At 44.9% G+C, this 10,428-nt stretch overlaps 1 long non-coding RNA gene across 1 annotated transcript; it reads right to left on the bottom strand.

Moving 5' to 3' along the window:
* Positions 1-7,389: 7,389 nt before the first annotated feature.
* Positions 7,390-10,048, bottom strand: LOC122370786. The gene is made up of 3 exons (XR_006254610.1): positions 10,001-10,048; positions 8,609-8,952; positions 7,390-7,535 (listed from the first exon to the last, which is right to left on the bottom strand). It is a non-coding gene; the product is annotated as an uncharacterized LOC122370786 (long non-coding RNA).
* Between the last annotated feature and the right edge of the window lie 380 nt (positions 10,049-10,428).

The following is a 10,428-nucleotide window of genomic DNA, read 5'->3' as shown; positions in this document are numbered from 1 at the left end:
ACTTTATCTGCTCTTGATGCCCCGTCGCCGGCCTCTGAGAGTCTCAATGTCGGAACTTATGGAGGCCATGGGCTCTACACCGGCTTTTATGGCCCCTACATCGACTCTTGGGACTCATGACCCATGAAATGTGGGTCTACGCGGCTTCTAAGAATCCCATGCTGGTTCTAGTAGCAACCAGCCGGATATTTGGGCTCACACGCGAGCTCCTGGGACCCCGTGCATATACCCCAGGGGTCTACCTGCCTCTAAGACCCCACACATACTTTTGGGGCTCAAACGCTTGCCCCTGAAGGCCCCACTGACACTGAGACCCCCTTTCCCCTATTCAGTCCTCCATACCGGCTCTTTAGGCTAAGCATCGGCTCCTGTGGCCTCCATCCCGGCTTTGGAGGGCTTCCATACAGGCTTTTTTTTGGGGTCCGATGCCGGTTTCTGAGAGCCCTCAAAAGACTTTCGGGCCTATACTGCCTTCTGAAACCTTTCAGCAACTTTCAAGGGACCGACCCTGATCGGAGGGCTCATTCAGTCTGGGGAGTCATGTAGGTCTCTGGAGGAGTCTTTATGTGGTCGGTTTCCAAGGGGCTTCTAAGCACGGTCTTCTTGGAACGGTCTCGTAGGGCCCTCAATGGTTCACTGCGGAATGCGGATCCAGAAAGTGGCTTGAGACGCTGCGGGTGGTGGCTAGACTAAAAGATTAGCCGATAAAAAAAAAAATAGAAAAAAACTAGCTGCATTTGCTTCTTTATGCTTTAATTATTTGAAATAGGTAGGCACACTGCAATTTCAAACCTTTTACAGAACTTATGTGTATGGGGATAGTTTTCCAAAATCTTGGTTTTTCATAAATCAATAATAATCACTCAAAAAAATGAATGGGGGGGGGGGCCCAAAACTTCCAGAGGGGCCCCTTGAGAAAACTTTGCACCCCCATCCAAAATTACCTTCCGCCGCCACTGTCAATGGTTGGTAGCATTAGGCCCCCATACTGTCGCTAGGTAGACGGTTCTTATGCAATGCAAGTCCACAATCAGACGGCTGAAGTTCCTGCCGGTCCTGTTTTATGCTCGACCAATGGAGCAAATGCGCTAATGGGGTTAAAATTATGCTGGAAGAAAGAACAAGCTCATTTTAACGGACACCATTCACGAAAGATACGCGAATGGAATGAGATATTCACACCCTAAAATAACTAACAAAAAAAGCTTCAAAAAAAGTTTCGTCGATGCCCCAGTAAAAAACAGTCCTCTCCTCTTTACTATCGTTTTTCGATGGCGTTTGTAAAAACGTACAAAGGCATTCAATGAAGAGTTTTAGTCAAATATGAAATGTGACTAAAAATAAATATTAACTCAATCCGAGTACCTTTTACCTATATTATTCTTATACATGTCATATACATTATACAAGCCTTAGCTTGTATCTTTAATGGCCGGGGCAAGGTCCGAAGTCTGTTCAGCGTAAAACGTTTTTTTATTGATTCGATAAAATGTAGCAACGAGATATACAACTTTTTATTGATTTGATAAAAGATACCAACGAGACATACAATTAAGCTTACTTAACCCGCACCCTGTTGGGGGCGGGGTCATTGTAAGTCAATAGGAGAAAATCGAAAGGCGCCCGTTTTGGGCCAAAGTCATTCTAAACACTTTCACTAAACACCGAATTACACAGCAACATGACACACTGAGCCGGAAAATAGCACCCGTGACCCCTCGTTATGCACTTGTGGTCATCTCAGGTCATGAATGGCTTCAAACACTTTTTCACTAATAACTTCTAATAGATGCATGCTCAGAGCGAAAACACTTCAGATGTGTTCGGCTCGACGATACGGATTGACTGATATGCAACATGACCTTTTCAGCTTTCCGGTCAAGTCATGACCTTGACCTGAGGTCAGCTTTTTAGCCCGCGCCCTGATAGGGTCTACCGAGCAGCGCGGTCTGATGTGGAGGGGCATTTTGCCCCCCCCCCCCCAAAAAAAAGATCTCGCGAACCACGCAACATAACGACAAACAGCAAAAGCCGTTAGATAGCCCCAACGGGGAACTACCTTGTGATCTAATTTCATTGACGTCGGTCTAACCGATGACGTCACAGGTCAGGTCAAATGTCGAATTTTCACCGTTTACAAGTATTTCAAGAAATGCGTTGTAAAATCGAATAAAATGCATGTCATTTAAAATTGTCGATGGGGGATTGTCCATAGAACACATATTTTGCTATTTGAGGTCACTGATACCAAGTCAGGTCACAGAAGTCAGGTCACTGAGGGTCAAAATATGTAAATATAATGTGATGCATGTTTATGGTCCATTTTACATTACAAACGCGATTATGTGGCTCAGGCAGCCTTTGGGGCCAGTTTAAGTTATGTTCTAGTGAAGGTCAGGTCAAGGTCAGGTCAAATAAGGTCAAATTTAAAACTTGATATTTTACATAAATTGGGTATCGATTCGATGCAGCTCGTCACGGGGAGTCTAATGGTGGTCTTCGTTTTGCGCTACGTGGTCTAAAATTGCTAAAATTGAGTTCAAAATTTGACATCAATTTTTAACAATTTTTCACTATAATTTGGCCAAAAAAGAGATAACGAACTAAAATTTGGTATATAGATAGAAGAGGGTAGGGACTATCTATATATTCCGTTTTTTCGAAATTCGAAAAATTGGGATTTTTTAAACCAAATTTTCGATTGTTTAGGGGTCAAAATCACAAAATATTGAAAATCCGAGAATGCAGTTTTGTAGCGCCGTCTTTTCTCTACATGACCATATAAAGAACTTTGGAATTGCTCGTTAACCGTAGCTTATGTTAGTTTTTCATGATTTCATGTTTTTGCTCATTTTTGCTCGAACATGACCTCAGTTTGACCTCAATAACTCCTGACCAAAGATGGCCTATGACTTGACATTTTGTATGACGGGGTGTCAAACTGATGTCTCAAAAGGTACTGCAAATTTGGCGGCGCCGCGCGCCGTTTTCTCACCATTCAAGAAAAACCACAGGGGGGGATGCAAAATGCCCTCCCCCACATCAGGGCGCGGGTTAGATTGAACCTTCAAGATTAAATTAAAATTCATTCGACGTGTCTTCACGAGAGGAACACCAGAGCCAATCGCCAAAAAGTTGGTGTCGTTCCCAGGCATTCCTATTTCCTATCATCAGCGTACTGTTTTTCATTCAAAGATGTCGCAATTTCGCATCGCCTTCCGTGCGAGCGATTCAAGGCCGTCTATTTTCCTAGGTATGCACTATGCAGCAAGATGTTAATTTCATAAAGCAATTGGCTATTGGTGAACTACCTATGCTATGCCCAGGGCTGCGGAGTCGGAGTCGGAGTCGGAGTTGGAGTCGGTCGGAGTCGACAATTCTGCCCGGAGTCGGAGTCGGAGTCGCTAAAATCTTACCGACTACGACTCCGGCGTCGTAGTTCTACATTGCTCAACGTCATGCACTGCACCTGTTTGATTGACGATACTGCGCTCGAAATTAAATGTTGTTGAAAAAAGACCATTTTGCTATTTTGGAGGAACATTTTCAGCGAAAGAAGCAGAAGACGGTGAATTCCCCAGAACCTCGCCCTGGCAGGGCATTTTTCATAACACGGCCTGGCAAGGGCGGGGGGTCGATGCGACCACCCCCCCCCCTTCGCGATTGGCTCCTATGGCACAGGTAGAAACACCAAATTTGGTAGGTAGGTGGGCCCCCTGGAGTTCTCGCCCCTTTGCAAATTTGGTTGCTCTAGGTCAATATTTAGGGGGGTTTTGGTGGGTATAAATGTAAAAATTTCGCTAAAACAGGCCAAAAGTTTTTCGCTTATAACTTCTGATCTAATTAAGATAGAGCAAAAAGAAAAGCACCAGTGAACTCAGCACGTCAAGGCGCGTCGAATGATATACTTTTTAGCTTGCTTAAGTGTACTTAATTTTTTTAAAGTTTAATTAAAGTAAACTTTAATTAATTAATTAAGTTTAACTTAACCAAATTGCATCATATCGCATATCATTCGATTCGGCTGATCATAAGGAACACAATGACACCGCTTTTTAAGCTCTAGCGTCATTATGTGCCAAGTTATTGGCAAAAACGTCATTTGACCTCAGTTGACCTCATTTGACCTGACCCATGGATAAGTACACCAAACAAAGAAGCACCAAGTGACCTGCTATTAAGTACTGTGGTTTCAAAGCACAAAAGTGATAGAACGAGGCGGATATCTCCAGTATTTTCCGAATTTAGTATTTTCCCATAGGCTTAACATTACGGCGTAATGATCTCTAACTGACCTCAGGTCAGTGACCTCAAAAATCCGAACTATATGTTATACAACTCGGTGAACTTAGCACATCCTGAAAGTTTGAAGGAAATCAGTCGAAAACTGTGAGTTGGACAGGTGCAAAAAGAAAATTGAAATTTGACCATGACCTTGTACCGGTTTTTCTGACCTGGTGACCTGACCCAAGGTCACCCGGACCTGAAATGAAAAAGGTTGCCCCATAGGCTGTGCCAAATTTGGCGGCGCTGCGCGCCGCCGTTTTTACGCTATCTTCGAAAAACCTTAGGGGGGGGTCGCATCGACCCCCCTGCCAGGGCGAGGGTTAATTGTGCATGTTACCTACTTTAAATGCATATTTATAACGTAAAGCCTTGGAACGCACAAGGGATCGTTTCAGGCAAGATAAAAACATCTCCATTATGAACTTCAATATCATGATATGGTTTTTAATATAACCGTCCGGAGTCGGAGTCGGAGTCGATTTTTGAAAGCGGAGTCGGAGTCATCCTAAAATCCATCGACTCCGCAGCCCTGACTACGCCACCCGTCGGAGGGGAGGGGGGGGGGGCATTTCGCCGCCCTCCCCCTTAGATCTAGCAAAGTTACCGAACGATTCAGACGGTTTTCGATAGCCCCACCGGGAAACTACATTGTGACCGCACTTCATTAACCTGGGTGCAGCCGATGAAGTCACAGGTCAGGTCAAAGTCGAATTTTTTACCGTTTAGGGTAAGGTGCCTAATTAGCGACCCTTTCCTATTTGCGACCTACCTCCCTACAGAAAAACTGGCAGGAGAAAACGGGGTAAAAACATTGTCAAACGGTCAGCCATGTCTTAGTTATCAAATTAAATTATTTTCCGGTTGTCGATGTTTCTGGTGGGACGTTTCAGGTGAAGAATTTGAAACATGACGAGTTTCTTATCCAAAACGTGTATTTGGACTCTCTCTGATGAAAAGCGATGCACATAAGGACGATGCACCTTTTTATACTGAATCGACAATCCTTTTTAATTGATTGCCGTTTTCCCATAGTGAATCGCTTAACTGAGCACTGCATGGCGGCCCGCGCACTGACAGGGGTCTGCGCCAACTTCGTACCAACGGGGGGGGGGGGGCGGATGACCGCCCCCCCCCCCCTGAGATCTCGAGAACGAAGCAAGATAGCGACAAGCGGTAAACGGCATGGGATACGCACGGACAAGGTCTACAATTTTTACAAAGGTCATTTCAGGTCAGGTCAAAGATGACGTCACAGGGGTCAAAAAAGTCCAAATAGCGGCGCTAGATATGGAGTTTTTTCTTCGAAAAACTTTCGAACTAGTCAAGATAGGAACAAACTAAGGGCACCATCGTGATCCTCTCGTCAATCCGCATCGAATGATATATATGTTGACCTCGAAAGGTCAAGGTCAAAGGTTGACCTCAGGTCACGTGACCTCGAGGTCATCATGTATATCATTCGATGCGCCTTGACGAGCTGAACACAATGAGACCATCCGCGCGGCTGTATCTTGTTCCTGTACGGAGTTATTGGCATAAAAAAAATATTTGGTGACCTTTGATGACGTCATGACATGACCTTACAGCTGCCCAACAGCAAAACAGACCTCAAGGTAGTGAAGGTTGATCGTATATGAAGTCATGTATGTCCCTTAATGCCTGAAACAGACTCTTTCCGCAGTCAGGAAATCGCATGCGAGAGCTTATTCAAATACATGGAAGCACGCTCGCATCAATCGCACCCGCACCTCCCGGATGCGATTGCTGCGGGAAGAATTGTAATGTATTTGAATAGCCTCTCGCATGCGATTTCCTGAACGCAGAAAGAGTCTGTTTCAGCCTTAATTGAAGGTGTTCCGCCGCTACTGAATGGCGAGGTCAAGTGACCGACCTGACCTCAGTTAACCCTTAGGAGAAATCCGAGATTAACTTATTGCAAGACCTCTGGAGGATATAATTTCCTTGTAAGTTTCACCCCTCCCCCCTTGTGGGCTGTGAAAGTTCCTTTGGCACTGAGGATATTGCGAAGTTGCGACATTTTAGGACCATGCAGATGTTCACTTATTGCGCCATAGGTCAGTGACCTGACCTGACCTGAAAATGCGGTTGGTATTGTAAGATCTGGCGTGAATCAAATTATCAAAGGTCAGGTATGCCAGCTTTCAGCTCTCCTTTGCCGGGGTTTCCCAGTCATCGCGAAAAAAAACTGGGGGATACTTGGCCCTCGCCCTCCGTTGAACAATCAATGCACGGTCTCACCAAATACAGTCATGTACATTAAAAAAAAATCGGCATGCTGCCAATTCAATTTCGCCACTGTTGATGATCATTAAGCATGATCATGCAGACTTTGATGGTGTCCAAAACAGCCACGTTTCTCGATCGGTTTTAGCTTGAGGCCGTCCAGTGATTATTATTTCAGTTTCGCTAAAAGAGAAATATAATGCGATGTATTATCAATAGATTATGAATAAAAACTACCACATTCTATAATCGCATTCAGCTGTGGATAGATAGATGTCCCCTGAACCTCAGATAAACGTTTTACAATTATATATTTCATTCCACCAGACCAACAGCTGAACATCCCGCAGCATTTCTTGTTGACACGTTCAACACCGTACCAGACGGCAGAGCACACAAACACTATCTGACTGCGTTGATCGCGACGGCCTAACAGTCCATGATCACATTACTCCCTTAGCACCTAACTACGGACATCAGGATAAATCGATCATCCGAAAATGTTGGTACAACTACCCTACCCAGTTCATAACGAGTGACCGCATAAAACAATATCTGTTATCAGAAAAACATCGGATATTACCAGTCTTTTTGCACACCCTTTACACTGACGACATGATCAGCAAAAGGAGACTTCACCGACATACTGTGTCAGACTTACCCAGACCTGGCCAGACCAGTCTAGCAGTCTGGAAGTCTGACAGAGACTGACCCCGCGTTCGATGTCTCTCGGACGGCGAAGATTCTACGCCGTCCGGCCAATCGCGTTTCATAACCGCAGCCGAGCCCCCGCTGACCTTGGACGGGATTGGCCGGACGGCAAAGAATCTTTGCCGTCCGGGAGACATCGAACGCCGCCTGACTCTCAATACATCACGAGGGACTAACATTAGGCACCACCCGCTGACGCCGGAGCTGTGTCGCCATTGGAGGAGAGGTATCGCCCACTCCCGAGAGGCACGGCACCGACTTCAGAACACGGGGGTAGAGATGAACAACGAGCTCTGTGAACGACAGCGGATCACTGGTCAACAAGCGACCCTACCAGGTTTATGAACGACTATCGTAGCAAAAATAGGTAGCATTTGAGAAATGATACCCAAGTCGCCGCTAAACCTCGAAATATTTCATTACAATTATAGTTGTTGTAAATTTTGTTGTTCAGCTGGGACAAAGTTAAAGGGACCCTCCCACCTTAACATTAGATTTGAGTTGAGATAGCCAAAATGGGGTCCCTGGCTCACAACTACCGGTTTCGGCACTCACATCGAGAAATGCCTTAAATCGGAAATATTGAATTTCAAAATTGCAGCATTTTGATTCAGAGGGGCTAATGCTTAGGAATACCCCTCTGAATGTGTGACGTCAGCGCAGATATCTAACGATTTTTAAATGTTTGACTAAAACGTTTTGTAGCACGCGGTGGTATATGCTATTTGCGCGCAACATCTGCCGCAAACGCCGCAATTCTAAAATAAAGTCGCTAGAAACAGCGGAGATCCCAAAAAAAGTAAACAAAAGTAAAAGTCTAATATCTTGAAAACCGGTGAATATTTTTCGGTGAAATTTGGTAGATATTCGTTTTCGCTCTTTCTGAACCGAGCGACATCACTTCCATGCCAATTCATAAACTTTTTTGAAGGTGGGAGGGTCTCTTTAAGGTATAAAAAATAATAATAATAAACCTGGTGTCAAAACAACGTTTTATTCATTACAATTATGTATCGCGGGTGTGATCTACCAGACACTACCAGACAGCGCAAAAAAATATGCGTGCTTGATCGTTGCAGATGAGCACTCTAGAAAAGGTAATATGAAGCAAAAATGCTAAAATGTAAAGTGGAAAAATAGAAAGTAGGTACTCTAATACATCACAAAGAGGACGAGCTGCAAGATGAGTAATCTGACCCAAAAAGTCTCTCGTGAAACTGTTCCCTCTGAATATCAATTTTGGATGTCGGTTGATCAAGTCGGTCACTTCTACCCGTCATCCACACATGCAACACTATTCCGCCTCTCGCCTTCGGCACTGCTCACCATCTCGTCGCCCACACCTCCCCCGTCCCCGTCTACTCACACGCGGCGGCGTCATCCGTCTTCCGTCATCAGCCGTCATCGTCGTCATCAGACGGCACAAACAGGTCATTCTCCTCCAGGAAGCTGGCAAAGTTTTTACTGATGCTCGCTCCGAGCAGCAGGCCAGGTATGACGGTGAACAGCGCACCCACCACACCCAGTCGACTCCGGTAGGGCTCGGGCCGCACGCCGCCGGTCGGGAGGGTGACGGCTGTGCGCAGAGGTGCCGCCGGCCGCGCGGGGGTCAGCAGCGCGGCGGCGGACACCGAGCGCACCAGTCCGCGGAGGTGAGACATGACGCCGCCGCTGCTACCGCTGCTGCGGAGATGCTGGCCCTTGAAAGACCTGGTGGGCAAAGGGAAAGACGTCAATATTGGGAAGGGGGATGAACTGAAATATGCTATTGGGAAAACATGTTCACAGCTTACAATTGCACTAAAAGATTATCATAGCAAACCAGGAACTTCTTCTCTTGTATAAATCAAAACTTATACTTCATATAATTTATGCAAGTGAAATGAAAACTGTTTACGGTAAACAAGGAACTAAATCGGATAGAAATTTCATTTGAAAACTTCAGAAAACTTTAGTGACACTATCAAAAGAACACTGGTAAGGGCACCAAATTCAATTGTCACTACAAATAATATTTATTTGAAACCACAGCCTGATGTTTGGGCCTGGGAGCTGGTGCACCAGCATCAAATTTGAAAGCCCACAGGTGTTCTACTCTGCAGAAAAGAAATTGACAAAAATTGACAATTTCATATAACAAAGTGGAATTAGCAGAACAATTTGATTTCAGTGTGTCCTTAAATGATAAATAAAAATCAAAATGCCAGACGGAGCACTTTGAGAAACATCCGAAAGTAAACAAACCAACAGCACATTTCCACGGCCACCTTTTTGCCATTTGCTTCTCACGCTGACACTTCATGTTGACTAGCATGATTCACTTTTCCAATGAACTATGAAGTGACGGTGATAAACATGCAGAATAAAATTTCTGTTATTGCATACAATTTTATCACATCCACCATTTTCAGACTAAATTGAAAGGAAAAAAATAATGAAGTTTTCCCATTATTTTATAAGGACTTGCGAGTGACAGTTCACGAAGTTGGACACCTTATGGCCACGATTGGTTAATAATTACTGAAAGCGCACCTTCAAATGAAGCAATTTCAGTTTATTCACCACCAAACTATCACTTATCGTTGTGCATTATCTATCAACAATGCAGGTTGGTTGGTTTGGGTTAAGCACCACATCCAGTGGACCAAGGTGCTAACCGGAACTCTCACGCTGTTCCAAGCGGTCAGGTAGCGGCAATGTCACGTGCATTGCCCGGGAATCGAACCCGGATGGCCGAATCTAGAGGCAAGTATCTTACCCCTAGACCGGAATGCTCCCCATCAACAATGCAGATTGCAAATCCATTGACGGGATTTCGCCTACCCACGCCACTTACGCCGCAACAAGTACTGATACCATATTTTCATAGTGAAGGAAAAACTTCATAAAGCGTGATCTCCTTTGCGGCATCTTGCTTTGCGGCTTGCTTCGCGACCTCCACCACGTCGTTCTTGTAACTGCCTACTTGTCGTTTCTAGATGTCTGTCGTCCTCAAATATCTTTTAAAGCGTGGATACTTTCAATATGTCGAGTTTAAATATCATTTGACGATCACGTACGCTTACGACACAATAACGACCGGTTTCCAAAATCCAAGTCACGGCGATCCCACAAGAATCTTGGTAGTTGGTCTTACCGTTATCCGTGAACACAGACGACAGACGACATTTTTCTGTGGATATGCCG

The sequence above is a fragment of the Amphibalanus amphitrite genome, unplaced genomic scaffold (genome assembly GCF_019059575.1).
Source record: "Amphibalanus amphitrite isolate SeventyFive unplaced genomic scaffold, NRLGWU_Aamphi_draft 001168F_arrow, whole genome shotgun sequence".
NCBI lineage: Eukaryota > Metazoa > Arthropoda > Thecostraca > Balanomorpha > Balanidae > Amphibalanus > Amphibalanus amphitrite.
The sequence above is the reverse complement of the archived record's forward strand: the minus strand, read 5'-3'. Positions and strand labels throughout refer to the sequence as shown.